Source organism: Hevea brasiliensis, chromosome 1, assembly GCF_030052815.1.
Source record: "Hevea brasiliensis isolate MT/VB/25A 57/8 chromosome 1, ASM3005281v1, whole genome shotgun sequence".
NCBI lineage: Eukaryota > Viridiplantae > Streptophyta > Magnoliopsida > Malpighiales > Euphorbiaceae > Hevea > Hevea brasiliensis.
The window spans coordinates 116,733,701-116,742,765 of NC_079493.1; the positions used below are offsets into that span (position 1 = coordinate 116,733,701).

The following is a 9,065-nucleotide window of genomic DNA, read 5'->3' on the forward strand; positions in this document are numbered from 1 at the left end:
TCAGATCTGCCAGTGTTTACTAGTCCCCTCTACAGTTGTATTTTGGTAGGACCCATGTATAAAGTAGTATTTTGGTTCATTTTGGACTTGTAATTAAACTTGAGATTGAAATGAAAACTTGTAATTTATTATCTATGAATTTCCATATGAATGCAATAGATGATACTTCATTTTGAGATCTCATAAATAGTTGTGAATGATATGATAAAAGAGAATATGATATGAAAATGTGTGAGATGACTATGAATATGTTAACAAGTGATTAGTGGAACCCGTCAGATGCTAATAAAACAGAGGAGGCTCTGTCCGGGTCTCCATAGAAATAAGTTATAAAAAAAAAAAAATTTCTACACATGGATTACTACTTTTAAATAATATTAAAAGTTTATAATAGATATGATAAAACAAGATAGAGTGCTCCGGCACCGAATGTAACACTTCTTACTCGGCTATCTGATGGCGGGTAAGAAGCATCACATCCTTATTGAATAAGGCATAAGAGTAGTCGTAGGCTACAAATATGGGATGAAGATAGTGATCATGGGATTATATATTAATTAGCGTATATAATTATTATTGATTAAATTAATTGTGGCCTAAGTGTGGCTATGGAAATAGGGGTTGCCTAAACTAACTAGCATGTCCTTTATGTTAGCAATTATGATACCACTTGTTAGCAAAATCAAAATTGATAGTGTTTTTGTGTAAACTAATTGTAAGTAAGAGTTGGATTGTGGGCGTACCAAGGATGCGCATAATCCTATTTGTAAGTGTATTTACGCCAGTCTGACTTTTAATTGGACCAATTGGTGAGAAATAAAGAATTAAATTTTCTCTTGAATTCTTTGATTTTATTGGGATGTGCTTTGTCAAGATCTTTACTTGATCAACTTAAAAAGTTTGAGAACTGAAACTTGGTATTAAGAAATTAAAAGATCGCTTATACATGAAAGAGCAAATATTGTGCTTGAAAAGTAAACGCTGAGCATTGTTGATTACTTTGGAAAGTAAATATGTGCAGAAAATATAAAATTTACGCTTGATTGAAAAAATTAACTATTGAGAAAATATAAATATGTGCAACAAATGTAAATAAGAGTTTTGAGAAATTAAAATACTAATTTGCTTAAAAATGTACTTGTAGAAAATTGTTAACTTGTTTGAAATTAAAGAGCTGATTTGCAGAAACTAGAATATGAACAGAAAATTATAAATTTTATTGAAAACTGAAAAGATTAATTATAAGGATATAAATATTTGCAGGGGAAAAGTAAATGATTGCTTGAATTAAAAATAAAATACTAAAATTGAAAATGAGACGAGACCAAAATGTAAAATACTACTTAAAATATAAAGAGATTATTAAACTAGAAAAAAATTGAGTGTCAAGATTATTATTGTGTCCTCCTAAATGAAGCCTAACACATCGATTTATAAAAAAATATTTACTTGATGGTCAAGTTTGGTGGTTATCACATTCACCACCACTTACACTTTCTTCTCACCATTACCCCACTATCCATAACCACTCATAATTGCTTGTAACTATCCATAACTCCCACAACTAACACCTATTAAATTTTTTGTCAATTTACTTATACGGATAATTATTTAATTAGTTTGACTGTTAATTTTTTTGTCAATTTGAGTTACGTAAGTTACATTAAATTGATAATTTAATTTAATATTTCAAATCTATTAATTATATAGGATTCAAAAATATTAAAATTAAATTGTGATATAAACGGATAAATACATGGAAAGGAAGGAGGTGATTCACACATTCATATCCATAAACATTCACTTTATTTGCATAGCCTTCCACTTCATCTCCATAGTCATTTCCATACCCTTCACGTGTATAATATAATACAACAAGGTTAGGCACACATTCTTAGATACAAAGGTCTTTGTCTAATCACACATTCCCAGATATACAAATAATTATTTAATCATCCTAATTCAGGTGCTTAACTTTCTATTTCTCTGGATACATGAATATAGTTTATTTTATCTTAATTATTAATTATAGTAATTATTTAGAAAAATCTTACATTTGCCAACACTTCAGACTTGATTTAGATATTTTTGGAAGGCAAAGGAACGTGGCGGAGGTATTCTGCCAGAGCCCACATGGGAAAAATATTCCTATATGCCGAGTAGTGTGACATAAAATTCCTCATGAACACTCCCATTATTTCCTGCCATAAATTCATAAGCATGTCAATAGTAAACGTTTGAATATGAAGAAAAAGTATACTGTAATTTACTAACACATGTTGTGGTTCTTCTCTTTCTCTAATCTTTACCTTTGCTTATTTAATATAATGTCCAATTGAAATCCTATTTCATTTTAAATCTCCATCTATTAAAATACACTCTAAAAGGAAAAAAGGGTTAAGATGGAAATGCAACAATGTTTGATTGTATACCATACACGTATATATATGTTCAAATCAATGAGATATATACCTGTTGTGGATAATCACCAAGTTCTGTCTGAGAATTGATTAACAACATTGCAGCGCGATGTAGAGGTGTAGGGTCTCTTTGGGCCTATCATATATGTACATGAAAATATAGAATTTACTCTCTGAGTTTGAATTGTGGGATAAAAACAATCCAGGAAGAGATTGGATATTAGATGTCGAGTTACAAGTATAAGCTGACACCTGTCCGCCATGAATCAAACCCATCATAGCCAGGGCAGTCTGTACCAAATTTGATCGGCTACCCTCAAGAGGAGTATATACCTGTAACAAAGTATACGCATGGTTGGTGAAGAAATAATCAAAGGAAGCACCTAATTTTAAGTACAAGCCAAAGGGGCTTACCTTCTTTGGGCAGGAAAGGTAACTTTCCCCCCATCCACCATCATCTCTTTGTGATTTAAGAAGAAAATCAACACCTTTACGAATAGCAGCACAATTGTTGTAAGTCTTGCCAGCAGCAGCTAACCCTCCAAGCCCAAACCATGTGCCATAAAGGAAGCATATTCCCCAATTTCCATACCTGTGGTAATCCTTGTTATATATATAACTGATTTCTGCATATATTTTGGGTTTACAACCAGCAATCATTAGTAGATTAATCATACCATGAACCATCAGGCTTTTGTATGTCTTCGAGGAATTGCACAGCATTTACGATGAACGTTTCGATCTCTTTCTTCATTTGCTCAGGATATAACTTCTCGAATAGAACTAAGGCCTGGATTGATGACGAAGTACACTCCACATACCTGGATAACTATTTTACGTCATCTAGGAACTCACATAATCTAGACATTCTAAAGAAAAACTTTGCATGCTATAGAAGGAAATGATGCAAGAATCTCACTCGTGCTCAATTACAAGGTCTTCAAGAAACTCCACAGGATTGAGCCACTAATTAAAAAGGGGAAATGTAATTAAAATCATTGAAAACTTTGGAGGAATGATATATGTAAAAGATTTTCAATTCACTTCTTTAAGATTAGTTCACCATCTTGAATTAGTTACCTCCAACCATAATCTTGCTCCTGCTGGTTCCCAGGCTGATAAACCACCATTTTTATCTACAATATTTTACAAAATTTAGCTGATTGTTAATTTCTTTCTAAGAACCATGCATGAGGAAGAAGCAAACACAAGGAAATACTTTATGAGGTTAATAAGATATGAACAAGCACTGTATTATTGCGACTAATCCATACCTGAAGAGAAAGTAAGACATTGACAGAATCGTACAGCTTCTTAGGTTCCATTTTCTCACCAACAACTTGCGCGGGCATCATAGAGAAAAGCAGACAACACTATGAAACATATAGGAGAACTTGATGATGAACTTCGCCAAATATTATCATGATGTTTAAATTCTGAATTTGTTTGAAATATAGTTTAAACTTTAAACAGAATTAACTACCTTCATACTTTCTGCAGTGCAATCGGAAACTTGCCATCCATGATCTTTATCGGAGAAAGTCCATGATCCTTTGGATATATGACGAAACATACTTTTGAAGTCACCAGGAGGATTCTCGGTGACCTTCCAAATTTTAAGTCAGAACAGAAAAGAGAGACTGAAATTATAATTTATGTCTTGATACTACAAAGGAAGAACAGTTAAGGACATAAACTTGGAAACCTGAGAATTCTTTATAAAGTTGTGTCCTTCCTTAAGTGTAGGCCCTATTTCATCAGAAAGGTTGCTAGCAATCAAACCTTGGAGGACAAGACTTGTATCCCATACTTGACTGCCAAAACTCTGCAGATAAATTCATCACTTTATCCTTTTTGTATGCTATTTGTTACTTAATAATCGAGTGCTTTGAAGACAACTATTAGGCACAAAGGGAGTTTAAATAGGTAGATGTACAAACAATACTATGAAAAGAATCGTCCACTTTCAATTAGTAATGAAACAGGAATTTCAGAATCTCTAGCACTATTATGCAGAGAAGTGTCTACCAACCTGCATCTTTATTCCATCTTCTCCAACCCATATATAATCTGCTACCCTAGCAAGATGCTTCTTAAAAGCATCCCCATTGGGATCTTCAACCCAACAAGCAAGCATACATAGTGGCTGTTCCAGTTGAGTTAGCACAAAAATCTCTAGATGATAAGAAACAATAGAAAAAAAATTATCACTACATCCGTATAAATGTTTTTTTTGGGTCCTTATTATACCTTTTCCGTACATCCAATGGTAATGTATCGACTGTTTTCATCTTCATAATGAATGTGATCCATCGTTACTTTGAGAGCCTTTTCTCTCAATTTGTTGAAGGGCCAACGAGTGAAGAGGGGCTCACCAAATGTGTAAAGAGCATCCCACATCAATATTTGTATCAAAGTGTGGGGGTAGTGATTATCTTCCTGCAATAACATTTTCATTGATGACACTCCTTACCTGAACACAAAATAAAGTTTCAAAGGATAGAAAAATGCTTCAAAATTTTACAGACCACTGTGTGAAGATCAAAATGAATGTCAATTCACCTTTGCACATAAATGGCGCACACTCTTCCACTTGATTTCGTGATAAGGTTCATTATATATTTCTTCTCTTATTTGTAAAATAAGAGGTGTGATTGGACCAACAAACCTCTTACCATACAAGTACGACATAGGCATGTAAGTGAGTCGACAGTAGCAAAACATTTTTGCTGCATTTATGTAATAAATGATGATTAGAATGTGAGACGCATAAGCACACATGAATTCAAACCCAAACAATTGGAAAGATGGATGGGAAAAATAAATTGCAAACCTGGATGCATGGGAAAAATAGTAGGAAAGACCCAAAACTCTGGGGGCATAGGGTTGCTTCCATCCCACTCATAAACACCAAGTATCTGAAATTTCAATCAATTAGAACCAGAGTTAACAAATAAAAGCAATCTGAAAAGAATCTAGCGGAATAATTTCAGGTAAATTATAACAATGGTCAGTAAAACAAAATTATAATTCAATGATGAAATTGTGAGACATTTGAGTTTTGTGAAGACAATAAAATCATTGTGAATTAGTGACCATTATTATAGTAGACCCAAAAATTCTCCAAAGAAACTATTCCTTGGAGATTGGAAATTGATGTAAATATGTTATAAATATAAGCGTACTGATAGCCATGTCTTTCCCCATGAGCTTATGGCAGTCGCACCACCATGATCAAGAATCCATTTTCGCCCTCTTTCACAAGCATTATCCCTTCCACCATCACGTCCTTGGCCAAGTATGCGCATACATATATAGTTAAGAACTGTACAGAACATCGTACTGTGACCTTCAATGTGTAATCCCCACCCACCATCTTCATTCTACCATTACCATTTCCCAAAATCAGAATTCAGAACAAGAAATGAAGAAAAGGCTAACTCTTAATTATCAAAAATATGAGTTCTTTTACACAATTAATTGTTAAACAGCAGCATCACACCTGATGACAGTATATGTAACGTAGGATCTCTTTGCGATGCTCTGCAGAGAACACAGTATTAAGATGGCCTGTAATATACAGAGAGAAAACCTGCATTTGGGAGAGAGGGATGTTGAGAAATTGCATGAACATTTGGAGCAGAGCTTTGTCTAGAAGCAGAAAATAGAGAAAGAATTACCAGGGGAGGAAAATAGAACATCGGGCCTGCATTTTCTGCGCACCAGTGGCCATCGCTAGCCTGCAAGGCTGAGAACAAGTGGACACTCCTCCTGCGGCAGTGGCAGTTTCAGATGTAATTTCCTCACCGTCCTGAATCTTTACTTGAGGAATTGTTTGTTTGAACTTTTTCTCTCTCAGAAACTGCGTTCCAAGCCAAGTGCTTTCAGTAACTAGAACGATAATCCAAAATCTTTGGAGGAAACTTAAGTTAAAACAGGTTTTTTTTTTTTTTTTTTTTTTCAGAGTAAAATAAAGTTTTATAAAATAGGACTTTTTTTAGTTTTTAAATTTTTGTAATAGTGTTTTTTTATAAAATAAGAGAAGTTTTTTTTAAAGTATATGGTCTTGTTTGATTCAATTTTTTCATTTACTGAAAGTGAATTTAAAGTAATTTATAAGATTAAATTAATTTAAACTTATAAGTATTTGATATTTTAAGTAATTATATATTTGATTAGAGTAATTATAAATAATTGATAAAGAATTGATTTATTTGATAAAAAATACTTATAAAAATATTTATTATTAAAATAATTAAAAAAATATTAAATGAGATTTATAATAAAATTTTAAAACTCAAATAAGTATAATAAAGTAAAAGATTTTATCAAATTAATATATAAATACTAAAATAAAAAGATAAGTTCCTCCGACTTTTTTTTTTGTTTAACTCGTAAGTTCAACTTATAAGTATAAAAATAGCTATAAACAAATAAATTAATTTATATTTAGAGTTTATAAACTAACATAAACGCTTTCTATTCGATCTAACTTATAAAAATTAATTCATAAGCATCTAATACTTATAAGTTAATTTGAATTTATAAGTATTTAAAATTTTAAATAATTACATATTTGATTAAATACTGATAAGTGATTGATAAATAATTAATGTGTTTAATAAAAAATAACTTATAAGTATATTTATTATTAAAATAATTAAAAAATATATAAAATGAGATTTATTATTAAAATTTTAAAAATTAAATAAAAATAATATAATAAAATATTTGATCAAATTAATTTATAAATAAAAAAATTATAAATGTCAAAATAAAAAATTAAGTCATCAACTTATTTTTTTTAATTTATAGACTCAATTTATATGTTCAAAAATTATTATAAATATATAAATTAACTTATTTTTAAAGCTTATAAAACAAACTCTATAAACCGTAAGAAATTACTTTTCTATGAGTTGAAATAAAATATCAATTAAATAAAATAAATTTTTATACTTCCTTATAAATTGGAGTTTTCTAACGAAATTACTTTCAGCCATACAAGGCCTTAAAGGTTTTAAAGAGAAATTGAACTTCTTAATTTTTTTTAAATAAATCAAGAAATTTTACTTAAAAAAAAAAGAAATTTATAAAAAATTTGATATTTTAGTTAAATTAATTTAAATAAAAAATTAAAAATAACTTAATTAAACATTCATCAGATGAAATTGAACATTTCACTTTTTATTTGTCAAATTTCAATAAATAATATATATATAAGTAACACTAGCCTAAAAACAGGTTAAAATGTGTGTTAACTGATACATGCTACAATTAAGTAACTGAGCAAGTTTAACAATTTTTAAGCATCCAAATATATATATATGAGGTAATTGAGCAAGTTTTGTAAAGAGATGGAGAAAGAGGAGTTGAGTATGTAGTGGGACGTTTATTATATATACGTACCTGGAATTGCCAAAGGAGGTCAGAGCTACACCTGACCTGGAATCGATTTTTCCAGAAATTTTCACGGGCAGCCTCAACCTCAGCTCGCTCTTCAGGGAAGCCACCATCAGGATCGAACTCCCATATTTGCCTTCCAAGAAAATTATTTGTGCTGTACTCGTAGGGATCATTGCCTCCTGCTGCTATCTTTAGCCTCCACATTGGTAGCTTATCTTCTTCTATATCACTAGTTTCGATTATGGTTGATAATTAATAATGGAAAAACTTCAAGATGGTAAGGAAAAAAGTAAAAGGTTTTAATGGATTTAAATCTATGGGGGAGAAAGAGATGAAACAATGAAAATTATAAGATATAAGTTACCTTCAAGTTGGCAACCTTATACTCCTTATACGAAAACACAATAGAACACGCAAGAATATTTACATCTCAAAAAGTTTCTCCTTTCTTTGTCTGGAGCGTAAAATCACTAGAATAAACAAGGATTGCAACTTCAGGATATGTTTTTCAAGCTTTAGATAGGTATTTATAATGTTTGAATATCCACTATTATTAGGGTTGAGTAAGTCTAAATAAAATTAGGAATTAGAAGCTAAAATCTAATTACAAAGTTAAAAAAAAAAGATATATATATATATATATATATATTTCTACCATAGCTATAAAAGCAGGTGCAAGTCTACCATAGCTATAAAAGCAGGTGCAGAGTGCCCCAAGAAAGAGTTGGGAGGTAAATTCATGACACATTATTTGTGTAGTTTATTTGCGGTGAGTTGTGGTTTGAGTAATTAATGAGTTAGCGTGTTTGGAAAAAATAATTACTATTTGTCATTTTTTTTATTGTTGATTATTTGTAAGCTTTTGTTTAATTATTTTAAATTTTATATATATTTTTTATTTATTGACTTACTTTATTAATAAGTGTGATCTACTTTTAGTAATTGTAAGCGCGTTTACCCTAAAAATAAATAAATTAAATAATAAAATAATAATATTAATGTGATTCACTCTCTTCGTGTATAATTGTATTTATAAACATGATATTATCTTCTACTATTATCAAATAATAATTATAATAACAAAATTAAAGCATCACTCTATTCATTAATCCAATTAATTATACTTAATAGATATTAAACTACTAATTATTAATCATTTTAATTTAAATACATTTAATATATTTACTACTATTATTTTTATGTGGTTTGAAGTTTGAATATATCTTTCATGAATCTGAA

General features: G+C 30.3%; 1 pseudogene; it reads right to left on the reverse strand.

The window, feature by feature from the left end:
• Positions 1-1,789: 1,789 nt before the first annotated feature.
• Positions 1,790-8,349, reverse strand: LOC131180753 (lupeol synthase-like; annotated as a pseudogene).
• Positions 8,350-9,065: the final 716 nt, after the last annotated feature.